We start from the raw sequence: 16,803 nt of genomic DNA, 5'->3' as shown, positions 1-16,803 counted from the left end.
AACCCAGTACCACAATACATATTAGCTTCACAGGTCTCGCCTCTAACCGCTCGGCTACCGTGGCGCCTATCTTCGCAATAATGACCGCCATTTTCTTTATTATCACAAATAAATGATTGGCTACTTAGTTTAAGGGTGTTAACTAATCAAATACTTTGAAAGTTTAAATCGATAACTGTGGCGCCGGCGCGCCAAAAAAGAGGTTTTGTTTTACCAGCATTATCAACTGGTATCGTTACTCACTTCCCAGTTCTGAATTCCCAAATTTGATAAAAATCAGCTGACGGAAAAGTGCCACTTTCCACCGAATAGGAGTTTCCTTTATTTTACGACTTGTTTTTTTTCGTAAAACGGCTTCTATAGATTTTATTTAATCTTTGTATAGTGATTACAAACTACCTAAATCTATAAATTTTACTGGGAATTCGATTAAGGATACTTTGGGAGAAGGTAGGCGTGAGTAACTTCTTATAAATTGTTAATAATTTGAAATAGAACTCGAATTTTCTGAGTTAGACAAACAGATTTCCATTGCATCGATTAGTAGCTACAATTAATGACAGGCAAAAACCTCCAACTTAAAATTAACTGATTAGTTAAATAACTTACAAAGTTATTGTAAAGTTAAGCGCACAAATAAATGAGAACAGGTCAAAAGCTTGTTGAGCTTAGGAATATAAGAATTTTTTTTATCGTTGTTGGTTTTTATGAGCCACAGTATTCTGAGTCTGATGTCTTAAGAGTATCTGGGAGTCTGTGTTAGATAGAGCCGTCTTCTCTCTCTGTCTCACTCTCTGCACAAAGGGCATCCTTTAGTTTGGAAAAGGAAAGATTATGGAAGGAGAATCATGCCGGTAGTATATAGTTGTAGGTTATGTTTGGGTACATTTTGATTTATAGTGTTGGTATTCTCATTAATCAACTGTAATAGATAGAACTGTTCTGTTTGTGTCTGTGTCTCTGTGTGAGTGTGTGGGTAAGATGTTAGAAGAGACTCAAGGTGAGTACATTCAACCTTATATATATAGAGAGATGGTATATGCTTGTTGATGCTGCCGCTCTGCCGGCAAAACAGGTTTTTTGGATACGTAAAACAAAAACAAAAAATCCATTTCTTAGAAATTATTACAGATTCCGGACGGAAACGCGACTCCCTTGAATCCCCTGTTAAAAATCAATTTTTATGGTGTCATGGTTTCAGCTGTAGAGAAATAGGCTACTTGGTCTATTAGCCACCCTAAAGCCACAGTAATAATGAATGGGCTACTGTTTATGTGTGGATGAAATGTTTTTTAAAAGAGTGATAGAGTAAAAAGAAGGCATCGGGTTACTCTAATTACCAATAATATCTCTACTTGACCTCTCTAACGGATACCGTACTTCTCAATCAAATACGATCAATTAAGTGTCCCCCTAGCTCTTCCGCGACTTGTATTACAGATCGCGCATCAGAGAATTCCATCTAACAGTTTCCTCTTTCTGCTCCGGCCAAGGGAGTAAAAGATCTCTTACGCCAGGAGCGTAAAACACGATTAAACCACTTGGCCACTTGGTGCAACAGGCAAGATTCACGCGGACCGCAACATATTTACAAAATTTGTCCTAGTTTTCCAATATCTGGATACTCAGAGACTGAGAACAGATAATCTTCATTAAGGCAGATAGATGTTTATCCAGTAAATCTTGATCTGTATACCGTTTCATTTAATTTCATAGACGGAAATAGTTGCTCGCACAAGAACGTTCTCCAAAAATAACACTTTTGGAATATTTCTCTTTTGAAACCACTTCATTCTGGCATTCCACTGTCCGAGGCAGACATATCGCTTCCAAACGTCGCTGGAAAAGAGTCAGAGCCTGTATTCAGTCCCATAGGCTCCCCGGGAAAGGCACTGAGCCACGTGGATGCTTGACTGCAGTAGTTAAAGGACTAACAAGGGAATTGTGTGTACGGGGTATTACCTCGGTCTCCCCCTAAGAGCTATTTTCTTCATCACAATTTTTCGTATTTTCATTTTATTTTAGCACATCGTGGGGCCACAAAAAAAATTACCTCGGAAGCTGCATGCGGCTCGCAGGCATCTAAATTTGAGACCCCCTGGTCTAGATAAAAAACAGGATCTAATAACTTAAGAATAAAAATAAATAAATAAATAATGCAATCTAGACTTTATTAAAAGATACAAGATTTGCAAAAACTTTAGCAACAAATTGAACAATAACTCGAACTTGAAATGTGCTAAAGGGTTCTTAATCAGCTCCGAGCAAAGTCCTAGAAGTTGATCTCCTCCATGTTTGCGCTTGCAATTTACTCATAAATAGGACTTACTAGGATCTGTAGCAAATAAAAACTTAGGCAATTCTTTATAAAATAAAATATATTCTTGTTTACTAGAAAGCAAATGACAAGCATTTTTCTTCACTTTTTAAAGCGCATTTAAAAAAAAAATGAACAAATGGTATGGTTATAACTAGGGTTATAAATAGCCAATTAGACACTCTGATTAAGAAGGCACAAAGTTATCTCTAATTATAAAGACACATCTAAATGGTCCATATTTCTTTCGAACACTTAATTTTTACTTAAAACATTAGCCGGCTACTTCAAAGAAACTTTATAGTTAGGCTATGGAGAAATTAGAATATTTTATTAAAATATATTTCTGATAAATTAAGGCTAGTTTATCACTTTCAGTTTGTCAGTTATTTTTTTTTATTTTCTGTTAATTTCAGTAAAAAAAAAAAACTTGAAATGGAAAGCTGAATGTTAGCTTGAACAGGAATTTTCTTCAAATAATAAATTTTTGATTACTCCTTATTTGATAGGAAAAGTCGGCAATTATGGGTGTCCAAAACATCTAAAAAACCTAAAATATCTGGTTAAAAGAAAACTGAGGAAAACCGTTAGTAAGTAAGGCGCCACGGTAGCCGAGCGGTTAGAGGCGAGACCTGTAAAGCTAATATGCATTGTGGTACTGGGTTCGATTCCCGGTCTTAGGCCTTGGATTTTATTTAATGATTAATAAAAGAAATTTATAGTAAAGTATGTTTGCTAGTCGCCTCCGTCCAGGACACATAATTGGTAGTTGGACGTTAAGCCCCGCCTGAAAAAATAGGCGATTACTTTTTCTTTTCTTTTTTTCAATAGGAAGTAATAAGGTGGCACGACCATTGTCGCCTTAATTGTCGTTGTGGAATTACTGGGAGAGTCTGAGAAGTAATTGTCAACGCTAAAAGGTTTTGAGTAAACTTGGGAATCTGGTGTGAAATCTGTTTGTAGAAGAATGTGGCAAAAAGGTGGAAGACATAGAGGACCTAGTGGAGAAGACTTGTTATGAAGAAACGGTTGAATGGTCGGAAGATTTTAGATGGAAGAGTTTGGAATTGCTTCAAAATGGCAAGAAAACTTTGCTGTCTCTTATAGTTCTGGTCTATTAGTCCACTGAGGTCTTATTGAATTGTGGTTTGAAAAATGATTTAGATCCTGTTTGTAGAGAGAAGGAAATGATCTTTAAGTTCGAAACATTTTACTCAATTCTAAGCATTAGTTTGGCCAATTTAGCCAGCAGATAAACTAAACAGCCGACTTAGTCGAAAAATTTCGGCCATTTCTTGGATTATATAATTAAAGAATTCAGTGAACGTCGTGAATTCAAAAAGTAAATACAGTTCCAACAGATGGGGGGCGGATAGAATGTAAAAGAAAGGAGAATTTTGGCGGTGGTTATAGAGACTGACGGAGATTTGTTGTGTAAATGGCTTCATAGCCGTCGAGCCGACCAAGGTATGCAGTCCTGGATTGTCCCCTGCCGACGGGTACTATTCTATAGCCGACTTCTAGCGGCTACTTTGGCTGTAAAAGAGGGCGAGAGAGATAAAGCAGGAGATAATAAAAAAACCTGAATTGGAAGTAAAAAAAAAACGACCGTCTTGTCTTTTTGAATCCACAAGAATACATTTTTTTTTTGTTTTTCCCGTAGCACCGCCATTCAGGACACAAAGAAATGATTTATCCTGAATCTAAATTGTTTCTCTCTCCTGTTTCCCCTCCTTTTTCGGTCCTGTGGGCAAGATGAAACTGTAATGCTTTATTTATTGTTTTTATTTTTGTAAATAATTTAGACGAAGAAAGTTCTTGGGCCGTCCTTCATTTCTGATACGTGCAATTCTTGAATCGTCTACGTGATGGAAATGAATTCCACTTTTCATCAGCTGAACGGGGAAAAATTGTTCACGCTTCTTTGTGTGACACTTCGTAGACGGGTGGGATGTTATTCTCCTTTATAAATTATATTAAATAATGGGGGAAAAAAAGATGGATACTGCAAGCGATGTTACCAGGTAGATATAAGGACACAGACTGGAAGCAAAAATAGGTGTACCGAATCATAGAAATATAAATCTAGACCAGTTTTTCCAAATCTCCGTTAACTTGGCCCTGATTGGGCCAAAAATATGTTTGGAAAAAAACTGTTCTGTTCATGATTTTCTCTATTGCAATTTCTTCAATTAAATTTAACACTTTAAACATAAAATGTGCATTACTCAAAGTCTAGTTGATCTCAATTAAGATCCGTCTTTGCAAAAAAAAAAAATAATTTTTATTATTTAATCCGATTATTTGGCTTCCCATTCCTCTGGAATGTATCAGCGGCTTTTCGAAACTTTCACGAAGGATGAGAAGGTTACCCCTAAATAATAATTTAAGGAATTGGTCAGTGGTAGTTTACATTTATTGTAATAAAAATCATGCCGATTACCCAGCTTACCTCTGTGAAAGGGGACTGCCATAGTTTTCTTCTATAGAAGTTTCACTGCAACACTTCTCCAAAATGTTCACTTTTCTTTGGGCATCCGACCATGACCAGGCTAGAATTACTAGATCATCCGCATAGAGTAGGAGATTTATCTCTATCCGGGCTTATGCTTAAACTTCTCGCTCCATTTCCCTCTCAAAATATTCAGTAATATCTAAAATAAAGAGTGCAGCAGACAAGAGCGAGCTCAATTTATCCCCTTGGAGAACCCCCTGGCTAACTTTAATTTCATTTGAGGTCCATCCAACAATATCATAACCAGAAAGTAAGCCTTCTCATAGAGAACTTTAAATCTCTTCACGCACTTACCATCAAACTCTAATAAGTGCAATTTTGCCCACAATTTTGGATGTGACACAGAGTCAAAACGCCCGACGGAAATCCATAAAAAAATACCCTCCAAAAAAATTGTTCTCCTTTTTAATCCCAATTGTAGATTAATCGCCGCAGAAAACTTTCCTCCTCGGGGAGTAAATGGGAGCACTAGCCCATTTACTAAGCCTATTATATAAATCATTTGCGTAAATATTGTATTTTAACCGCTGTGTTAATGAAATACCTCTACAATTAAGAGGATCAGAAGGATCACCTTCTTTAAAGAACATTTTTAAATTTATCTTTCAGAGATATCGAATGCTCAAGAGACTACTTGATAAACGGTCAAAACTAACTCTCACAATCAAGAAACGACTATACTCAGCCCTACTCGCTCCTATCTGGACTTACGGACTTGAACTGTACGGAACAGCTAAGCGTTCGAACTTAAACAGAATCCAAACCCTCCAGTCCAAAAATCCTTCGAACCATCTCTGACGCACCCTTCTACGTGAGCAACCATACCATCCACACCGACCTTGCCCATTCCCCGCTACATCAGATTCCACTCCAAACTTTATCTACACCATAATCCCTTAATCAGCAACCTGTCCTGCACTAACCTCCCGTCAAATCCTCCTCGCAGACTGAGAGGCCTCGCGATCTCCTCGAGAGGTAAACAAGGCCGTCCTTTGTATTCAATCCATTCGGTATTTTACTTTAACCGACTTATGATGGTCATCGTTGGATGGGGCTTCATTCATGCCCTTCCAGTGATTTTATTTTATTTACTTATTTATTTATTATTTTATTTTGTTTTTACTTTATATATTACTTTATTTTTTTTATTTTTTGTTCTATATTTCACATTTATGATACGCTATCAAATTTACTTGTTGCGTTTATGTGTTACGCAGTTGCGAATTTAAAAAACAAAAGGAAAAAAAAAAAGTTATTTAATCGTAATTATTATATTTTTGATAATGCGCATTATGATTTAAGTATACAGCTTGCTTAAATATATTCTTTCTCTCTCTTTATAGTTACTTAGATGGAAAATCCTTGTTTAATCCATTTTTTGGGCTGTACAGTCCTCTAAAAAGGATTTTCCCAATGGAAACCCTAAATCGGAAATAAGCACAATACCTTCTTTTAGGGAAAATGAAAAGGAATAATTGGTAACGCGCTAAGGTTTCATAAATAACCTTCGAATTTTGTGATAAATCAAAATTTCAAACTTAGTGTGTTAGAAAGTTTAGAAGAGAAACGGTCGGCCATTAAAGCGGCCACTTAAGTCGTTTAAAAATAAATATTTGTACTAGAGGATGATGAGTGATACGAGCTGCAATCTGTTAGCGGTACCTGGTGGAGGATGAAGGTGGGTTTAGTTCGGCGGTAGAGTGGCTCTTGGATAGAGTAACTATTGGAGGAAGAGACTGATAAATGGACACGACTGCCACAGATAAATGAGCTGGCCATTGTAAATGATGAAGTTTACATAGCTGTAATAGTTTGGGAAGTAGTAGAAGAGTCGAGTTCAAAGAAGAACAAGAAGAAGAAGAAGAAAACAGCAAAAAGAGCTGAGAAGGGGAAATCTAAGGCACCGCCAAAGGACTGAGGCACCGCCGCTTCACACACTATCATTTAATACTATTACTACCCCAACCTTGGAACAACAAACATTACGATCCAGTCGGTCGATCTGCCAGCCCGCTGTTTCAAATCAATTATTTATTCATAACTATCTTTTAAATTTATTAGGAAGGGCTGCGCCCCCTCCTGAACTTCTGCATTTTACTTCTCACCGGTTGGTTAACATTGAGTGCACTTTATTTCGAACTAATCCAGCTCAAGGGTTACCCCAGAAATTACACTTTTTGTAACGATTCTCTTTAGTCCTAACTCCTCAGACTTTTTCTCGTCTCAGAATTTTGTTCTGAACATCCAGGAGTTCAGCTGATCTTATGAACCCATTCTTCTGCACCATTCGTCCACTGAATAGTATTTGAATAAAAATACTGTTTATTTACTCCCAGAATATTATTTAAAATTTAGATTTTTAAACTCGCAAATCCAACAAGTTACATTTAATTTTAAAATTTACCAATCATCTTGATAATGGGTGATGTTTTTATTTTTTACGTTGGTAAGGCACATCTCTCTCTCCAGATGACAACTATCCAGGCCGTCCAGAAAGTATGGCGGCTTTCCACCACGATTCCAACAATCTCTATGGTTCCAAAACTGTTCTATGGTTAGCTTCCTCAGATCAAAAAGAAGAAACTCTCCGAAGAGTTGGTAGTACGGTGCAATCTTTTTGGGTAGTCCATGCATCCCTCTCTATCCGCAAAGCCCTACCAAGATTTCCGAAAATTAGGTTCCAAAATTAAAATTTTAGAATGCTCTAAGAAAAAAAAAGGAAGGGTTTTATAAATTTTCCAGGCTATCTAGGGGTATCTGGATTAGAGTAGGCGATAGAAATAGGATAATAGATCGGGATTATCACTCCATGGCTCCGGATTCCAACTCCAAGGCCTTGATGACTGTCCAGGCTCTGTCGGACAATCCCTGAAAGAGCAGACAGTAGAAGAACAGACACCAACTCCCTATAGCCTTTACACCCTCCTGCCAAAGAAAGGGTATATCCCACATACTTCCAGTTACTTAATATTTGTATTATTTCTATAAAATTTAAATATTTATAATAACAGCTGCAATAGGTAGTCAGACGGGTGGTGCAAAATTCATCAATATCAAAATACATACGATGTAAACGTAGTAGGCATCGGTTAATCATTAATCTATCTGCCCTAAAAATATTTAAAAAAATTTAATCCAACATCAATAGACTGCAAACACTCCAATCCAAAATACTCCGCCCCATTCTATGTTAGCAACCAAACAATCCATACAGATCTCCGAATTTCACTCATCTCCGAACTTGCCAAAATCCGATATAAAAATTTTCATCAAAAACTCTCATTCTCCGAACCCTTTAGCTGCAAACTTATCTTCAATTACGCTACCCTCCAATCCTCGAAGACGGCTGAGGCGCCGTTGGCCCCGTGACCAACTGGGTGGACTAATGGCGGCCATCACTGGATGACCGTCATTCACGTCTGCCACGCTATTTATTTATACGCTTATCGCATTCACTTATTGTACCCTGCAGCTACAGGTGTAAATTTCATTAAAAGGATAAATAAATAAATAAAATAATTTAGCATTCATGTAATACTAAATTCAATGTCAAGTATGAAAGAAACGCAACTAGTTTCATGATAGTTTGGTATACTTAACAAATAGTATAAATGTTTATAAAGTAGTGTAAATGCTACTTGAAAGATCAATTTGAGCGCTCTAATTGGCTGAATCGTTAAAAATTTAAGGATTTAAATGAAAATAATTAGTAACAGTTAGCCTGGCGTTTCTCCTCCTTAAGGGAACACAAAAATTTCTAACGAATCTGTTGAACTCTTTTTTATATAGTTACTTTAAGAAACTATTCCTTTGTAAGAGGACACCAGCTGATAAAAAGCGGTAGAAGATTTAAGTAAAGACGTCTCAATATACGGCCGCTTGTTTCTAGACTAGAGGCAGGTATAATATACAGGTAGACTACTGATGCTGGAGTGGATGGTGAGGTGAAGAGTTAAGACCCATCCGAAACATGGCTGACAACCCCACCACTGCATTGCTCCAGCCGACTGGACTGGGCGCCTTCTTCAACACCTATTTACTGTGTCCAATGTACATATGTATGTCTGTCTGTATATCTCGAATCTACAGCTTATGTGCTCAAAATTTTGGTTGTTAAAAGTTTAAGTCATGATTTAACTATCACAGCATATTGGTAGATTGATTGAAAGCTAAACATGCCACTTTATCTGATTGTTCTGGAAATCAATGTTACCCTAAAACTGACTTCAAGTTTATTCAGTGATAAGTTGCCTTTCTGTGTGTAGAGATCCACAAATAAAAATCAAATATTCCTCGCGGGCTCAAAACTATACTTGGTTAATTTTGTAATTTATTTTTTTGTTTAAGTTATCTCAAAGGCCATCTTATATTTTTCAACTCTACAAGATCAAATCGTCGATCCACTCTCGTAATTCTAGATCTCGTTCTTCTGCTTTAAAGAAAAAAAGTAATCGCCTATTTTTTCAGGTGGGGCTTAAAGTCCAACTACCAATTAGGTGTCGTGGACGGAGGCGACCAGCAAACATACTTTACTGTAAATTTCTTTTTATTAACCATTAAATAAAATCCAAGGCCTAAGACCGGGGCAATCGAACCCACTAAACCAACAATACATCTTAGCTTCGCAGGTCTCGCCACTAACCGCTCGGCTACCTCGTTCTTCTGAGCTCTATATTCCCTCACACCGTACTTCAGCCTTTGACAAATTCGCGCTACCTCTTTCTGGAACTCCTTACCATCATCTGTTCGCCATGCTCCTATCCTTTCCATCTTGAAATCCCTTCTGTTCAATTATCTCCTTTCTACTCAGCTATCCTCCGAAATAGTAATTGTATTCATTTATTTCCTTAATTTTAATTCTAATTTTTTGTACATAAATGTCTAAAATACAGGCCAAACCAATAGGGCCTCCAATTGTACATGTTTCTCTTCTAAGGGGACAACAATCCCAGGATAATAACTTTATTTTCTTTCTTCTAAATTTTTTTTACAACAAAATATGCTCACAAAATTTTAATTTATTTGATATTTTACTTTCCTCTGAACGGATAGCCCTCTCTCCCGCCCACCCCCCAAAAAAAAGAAATACTGACGTTAAGAATTTAAAATATTACATATTCGTGCAATAACTTCTTAAAAAAAAATGGTATTGTTCGAAAATCAATTTACACACAATTTCCTTTCGTTAAATCGATTAAAACGACAGTCGATTCTACCCAATAAATTCTCATACTTATCACATTTTGACTAAGGGGTATAAAACAGCTTGATTTGCCAAAATGGATTCGGCTGGGCGCGTTCATTATAACAATGTTATAAAGCGAATTCATTGAAGATGATATTGAAATTGATTGCTCATTTCCAAATGAGATTGCTTGTGTTCACAAAAAGAAAACCTTGGCTATTGCTTACCCAGATAAAATAACTACGCTATGCTTGTGGTTATTTCTATTGTACCCTTGTTTCTTAGGGGGGGGGGCTCTGAAGATTTGATTTTGTGCGTGTGTGTGTGTGTAAGTTAGCCGCTGTAAGCAAGAAGTGAAGACTGTTGTACAGGGTAGGGGAAAATGAAGAAGAAGAAATGTGTAGAGGAATGCGAACTATATAGCCAGTGGTCGCACAGACTCGCAAGACGGACAGAGAGTGTGCGCGTAGCCAAGAGGCTGGATGCTGCTGGATGCTGGATGGTGGTGGTGGTGGTAGAAGAGGCTGTTGGCGCGGTGTATTGAGCGATCAAGGAGCCGAGGCGTGGAGCCCTCTATCATTAGAAGGACCGACAGACTCTGCCCCATTCTACTCCTTAAAACAAACATCACATTATATGATCCTACACCCTATACAGATCTCCACCTCTAATAGAGTCATTAACATATCTCAAACAAATAGCCAATCTACTTCTACTCACCTATACATATATAAACCAGCCTCACGCTCCTAGCCATCTCTCCTTTTTTTTTTAAAAAAAGAAAATTTAAATATTTTTAATTAAAAAAAAAGATAACACTAACAGGAACATCCGCCCGCGCTAACAGATCTACAATCTCCCATATTATTATATTCTATTAAACTTCTTTTTTTTTTATTATCTTTTAAACAATTCTAGAATTTATTTCTCTTTCACTTCTTTAAAATTTATATTCAATTATTTAAATAAAATGTTCGTAGCAACAGTATTTTTGTTAGTTTGGTCAGGGGATGGTTTGGCGCATCAACGACCAGGATTATCTGTTAGGGTTAACTCCCTTAGATGGGTTACGGTTGGATGATTGTAGGCCTATTAACTGGCCACTGCAGGCTCAGGAAACATATTGCATCGCATGGGCCTGACAGATGATAGCCTCTGTAGGTTCTGTCAGGAAGAGGAGGAAACGTGCGAGGGACTCGTATGGCTACGGATGTTATTTCTCGGGGAGGAAAAACCAAGGCCTGTGAGCTTTACCCAAGAGCCGCTCTCCAGCATCAAGAGTCTGATTAAAAGGACTGGTCTGGAGGGTGAGCTTTAGAGTGAGGGTATCCACAATAGATCCAAAAGGGTCGCAGTGGCGTAGGCCTGGAGGCCGCCCTAGTTTAATCTATCTATCTATGGGTTACGGTTACGAGAACCATCTTCCTAGGGCACAGTTTTTTTATAACATACCAGGGATGAAATGAGGTTTGGAAGGAATTAGGAAGAAGGAAAAAAGGGAAATGATGAGGGAAATCCTAAGCTTAAGGACCGTGGCCTTCTAGAATTATTCTTTTATACGCCTTTATCTTCCACAATTCATTCAATTCCTGAGTGGGAAGCAATTGAGGATTGAGTATGCATGAGTGCTAGGCTGTGATGAAGGTGCTAGAGAATAAAACTTAATAAAAAGTAAAGTAATGCCTATTTTTTCAGGCAGGTTTTGCGTCCATCTAACGAATTAGGTGTCAGTGATCGGAGGCGACTAGCCAACATACTTTACTATAAAGTTCTCATATTAACCATTAAATAAAATCAAAGGCCTAGAGTGGGAATCGAACTCAGTCCCACATAACATCTTAAGCATTGCGGGACTCGCCACTAAACGCTCGGCTACCGTTGCGCCTAGATGCTAAAGAATATTTGATCCCAACAGCGTTTTGCGACAACTAAGCCTTAATTATTCGGGTGAGGTGTACTCTTAAGGGGATGTTCTTTGATAACTTACTTCAGAAGGTAGTCCAAAAATGGGAAAGACGCCCTTGGCGGGAGGAATTGGGAACGGTTGGGATAAGAATCGCCTTTGGCTCAAGTCATATCCCGTTTAGGTAACTGTATAGAATTAGAATAATAATAATTTGTGCGCTGGACTTCTTCGCTGGAAATCCCAGGTTCTGCTGCCTGCTTAATCTAATGAGAGAACACTTCCCTGACATGCACAATAGAATCTTGTGTAAAACCACTTTTTCTAACTTTGTAAATTCTGTAAAACCTCAATGGAAAACTCAAATTTGAAAATGTGTCCAAATAAAAAACAATTTTAAAACAAATGAGGAAGTGAAACTTTTTGGAGAGCTTCCAAAAATACTTGTATCTTCTTCTGGACATTTCTGAAGAAAATAGAATCAATATTGAAAGAGAAAGTTAAAGACTTCAAAGAGTAGATCCAGTACCGCCGGAATGGTTGTAGCCGTCCCAAGGATATGGGCGAGCGATTGTTAGTAGAAGGAAACAGGTTGCGCTTTATAGCTTGCTTTATTTACCGTGTATGTGCGCTGTCATCGTCGTTATTATTACAAATATATAACTGGTTAATCGTTTTGTTTTAATTGTTTGTTGGAGTTGTTGTTTTAAATTAGTCTAAGCGAGGCAAGAAGACGTAGTCTGTCACTTCAGTTTTTATTTATTTATTTTTAATCCTGAGCATCATGTCCGTTGAAAGAGTATTTAAAAAAAAAGAAAGACGCTAGAGGGATGTTTAAAGACCGAAACCTTAAAACAATTTCACACCGCGTTAGTCAATTCATGTGGAGAGGTTTTGTGGTGGCGGTCTTATTTCGAAGATAACAATAGAGTACTGTGAGTCTCGAAGAACTAGAAACAGCTAAACAAAGAACTGCCGTGTACCAGTGCCAACTCATCAACTATTTGGACACCACTTTAGTTTAATTAGGTTTAAATGTTTAAACGCTCGTTAAAGTCATTAACTTATCATATAAAAGATATTAACATGAATAATTAGCTGTATTAATACTGTATTAATATCGGATGCTGTAAATACAAACACATATTCAAATACAATCTGTTCTCTTTGGCGCTTGAATTTCGCTTACTTGGTCAACAGGTAAAATCTTAGCTACTGCACCCTTGTCTAATTCTAGAAATTAATTTTACATTAGCAATACGCGTTTACAGATATTTTTGAATGGATAAAAGATAATTTAATTTTGTTCCCTTGAACTTAAACGGTATTGCTCGGGGTCTTCTTAGACGATTCCCTAGCCTTAGACTGGGTTTATCTCATTCTTAAATCTTATCCATCCGATCGTTTCTTCCAAGGCAATGAGGTTCTTCTTTTTCTTCTCTTATCCTTCCAGAACTCGCTGGAGCTCCTCAAGGAAGCACTCTTGTCCCTTTATATTCTCTTACATTGCCGACTTACCAACTCATTGAACACCTTCACATTCGCCGACGAAGTGATTGCCGGCTGTGCCCTTCAATTTCATCCGAATATTCATGAGCCTTAGCTACAGAAGTGTAAAATCAAAGTAAAGTAATTGTTATCTCAAAACATAGTATTTACTCAAAACAGGAAACTCTCCCTTCTCTCCTACTTCCGCAACAGTACCATTCCCGTCTAACCAAGTACGATATCTCGGACTACATCTTGACAAACGACTAACATGGAACCTCTACACGATGCGCAAATGAATTGACCTCAATCTAAGTTATAAATTGTTGAAAAGACTATTTGACAAACGCTCTTAACTGACCCTGACGAACAAAAGAAGACTATACACCGCCCTACTTCCCCCAATATGGACGTACGGAATACAGCTCTACGGAAGTGCCAAAAAATCGAACATCAACCGAATTCAAACCTTACAGTCTAAAATTCCGAGAACAATAGTTTTCGCTCCCTTCTACGTCTCCAATCATACTATACACTCTGATCTAAATATTCCTCTCGTCTCTATAATAGCCCAATCTCGATACACAAAACTCTACTCAAATCTACACAGTCATTACAACCCTCTGATCCATAACATGTCTCTACTACAACACTTCCTTCAAATCCTCAACGTAGACTAAAGCGGCGGCGGCCACGCGACTATCTCAACGCATAACGCCGACCTCCTAGGATGGTTGCAATATAAGCTTGCCAATCTGGCGAACTAACGGCTTCCGTCACTGGATGATCGTCGTTCACTCCCCACAGTCTCTGGGTGCACATAAGCACCATTTTCTGCTTATCTCATCTCCTTTACTTGTTATACTTTGTATACAGTTATTTATACTTTGTGTAAATAATCAAGCGGCAAAAAAGAAGCTTGTTTTTTTTTGAGGGCAGATGCGTTGAACGGGGAAGGTGATGCACTTTATAGAATCCTTCAAATCTTTAGAACCAGCGAACATAGTATCATTCGGGAAAGCTGTAAATCAATCATTCCAACCACAGCAACATTTTAAATTATTTCGAGAAAATGTAATTACGTAATTGTGAAGAAAGCAAGTCGTGAGTGTTCATGAGGAGATATTTTTGTTTCTGGTGTCTAACGTTTATTAAAAAACGCACTTCACTAATAAAAAAAAAGGTTAAATAGGTGATGAAGTCCGTAAAAACGAATATCCGCATATTGCGGTTGTGCTACGTAGTGAACTAGAAAATTATTACGTCAGTTTTTTAAACGGAGCGCATGCGTAGTTAAATTGTATGAATTCTTTGATGTCTCCTCTCCACCCCGCCGAACGCCACAGTTCCTCCAAGTGAGACTCTGTGCTCATTTAGTTAATTAGATGTCGCTGTTCAGCTAGCACCCACATAAATATACCGCGAAGATTGAATAAATTATGTTATTGGCAGCGTTGCCTTCAGTATTTATACTGATTTAATTAATCTAATATAGAAAAGTAAACTAGAATCTTGTCCAATTATGTCAGATTGCTGGTAGTAGTATCTTTTTCAAAAATACAGCTGGTACACTTGTGCCCTCATTATTTAGCCTAGAACCTATTTCCTGGTTCGTAAATCTTTATAGTAAATCCTTACAATAATGTTATCACTAGATGGTGCTGATATTTTTGCTATTATAGAGAAATTGTAGGAAATTTGGTAGTTTTAATTGGCCATTTTGATTTTTTACTTTCTATTGCTTTATTAAGAGGAGGTTTCTGTAAACGTGCAGATTTTCGATTTGAGTTACAGCAGAAAGAAATTAGTAGTGAAGTCCCTTGAGTTTGAAAAAGTATTTTTTTGCAGCTTCGTCCCTCTCAGTTCTATCTCCCTCTTTAAGTATACCTCAAATTAGTACAAATTAAATTTAACAAAATTTAAATTGTTACAAATGACAGATGTTATTTACAAGAGAACTTTACTGTTTGATGAATAATATAAACTAGAAGTCGTGCCTGCTTGGACGTAGTAAAGTAAAGTAATTGCCTATTTTTCCTGGTGGGGCTTAACGTCCAACTACTAAGTAGTTGTCGTGGACGGAGGCGACTAGCAAACATACTTTACTGTAAATTTCTCATATTAACCATTAAATAAAATCCAAGGCCTAAGACCGGGAATCGAACCCAGTACCACAACACTTATTAGCTTTACTGGTCTCGCCTCTAACCGTTCAGCTACCGTGGCGCCTGCCTGCTTAGACATAGTGAACAAAAAAAACAAAAAATTGATCTTATGCTCATATTAAAACCGCTGCTAAACGTAGATGCACGCGCATTGATTATTCTCCCGAAAAAGAGAAAGATGGAGATATATATAAAATGAAGACACTATGAAATAATTATGACGGCTTAATGTTCTCCCTAATTACTGATAATTATGGTTGTCGAGCCCCTTGAATGGGATTGTTATTACAGAGTTTTAAAGTAATGATATTTAGGTACTTTGAAAAAATACAGGATCACAACTTTTACTCAACCTAAAGTGGCCAATATTTTCTGTAATTTTAGCAAATTTTGTGTGTAATTTTATATGTGGTTATCATACTGGCTTTTTACGGCAATCCCCAGGGACCAGAAAAGAATGCAGTTATGGTGACACTCAGGCTCTTTTGGGAAAGAGAGATTGGAGCTAGCAATTGGGATTATCTCTCCCTAAAAAGCGACAAAACCACTTCCCTAAAAGAGAGCTTACAACCATCCAACTCTTACGAGGCTGTTTAGGGAGGTCAAATGCCCCCCGTTTTCTGGTAAATGGATACATTCTCCGTGAGGGCGCTTCAAACATCGGAGCCTCTATTTTCGATACTGTCATCCCCCCTGGGCCATCCTCCTTCAGCTCAGGTTGCCATGATATTTTCGATTAGACTAAGCAACTGCTGCGAAGTGAGAGGTTAAATAAACTGGACATATCTCACTCGCTAGACCATGTGCTTCTTTTCCATCTCCTGACGTTCTAAGGATGGCTTTCTTTGCCCACCTCTCAGCAAGTTCAAGAGGGGTGAAATTAACCACAATCTTAGGTGCGGGACAAGTTCTCTGTCTCCGTTTGTTTGCTGTTTAACTAATCGTCCAGAAGGGCATTCGTCCAGAAGTACCACGAGAAGATAGAGATTAGGTTTCGCCTTTGAAATGACCGTTTCCCAACCTTTTTTGGTTTGCGTACCATTTTGTAGTATATCATGCTAAATTGTACCACTTCGTAAAAATGATTGTATTTCGTGAACTTTATTATTCCCAGTGTGTTATTTTACTATTATTATCTTTATTTGTATAGAGATACAATGTATCTGTTGCAAAGGAGTTCAAGTTCATGTTCACTTTACAAACTTTGTAAAGTGTAAGATCTTAGTTTTA

At 37.5% G+C, this 16,803-nt stretch overlaps 1 protein-coding gene across 2 annotated transcripts in view; it reads left to right on the top strand.

The window, feature by feature from the left end:
• The window catches only part of LOC141447904 (D-ribitol-5-phosphate cytidylyltransferase-like), a 160,162-nt gene that overhangs the window by 30,346 nt on the left and 113,013 nt on the right, over positions 1 to 16,803 (top strand). The window lies entirely within an intron of this gene.

This window comes from Rhodnius prolixus, unplaced genomic scaffold (genome assembly GCF_049639745.1).
Source record: "Rhodnius prolixus isolate KJV_2025 unplaced genomic scaffold, Rpr scaffold_13, whole genome shotgun sequence".
NCBI lineage: Eukaryota > Metazoa > Arthropoda > Insecta > Hemiptera > Reduviidae > Rhodnius > Rhodnius prolixus.
The sequence above is the reverse complement of the archived record's forward strand: the minus strand, read 5'-3'. Positions and strand labels throughout refer to the sequence as shown.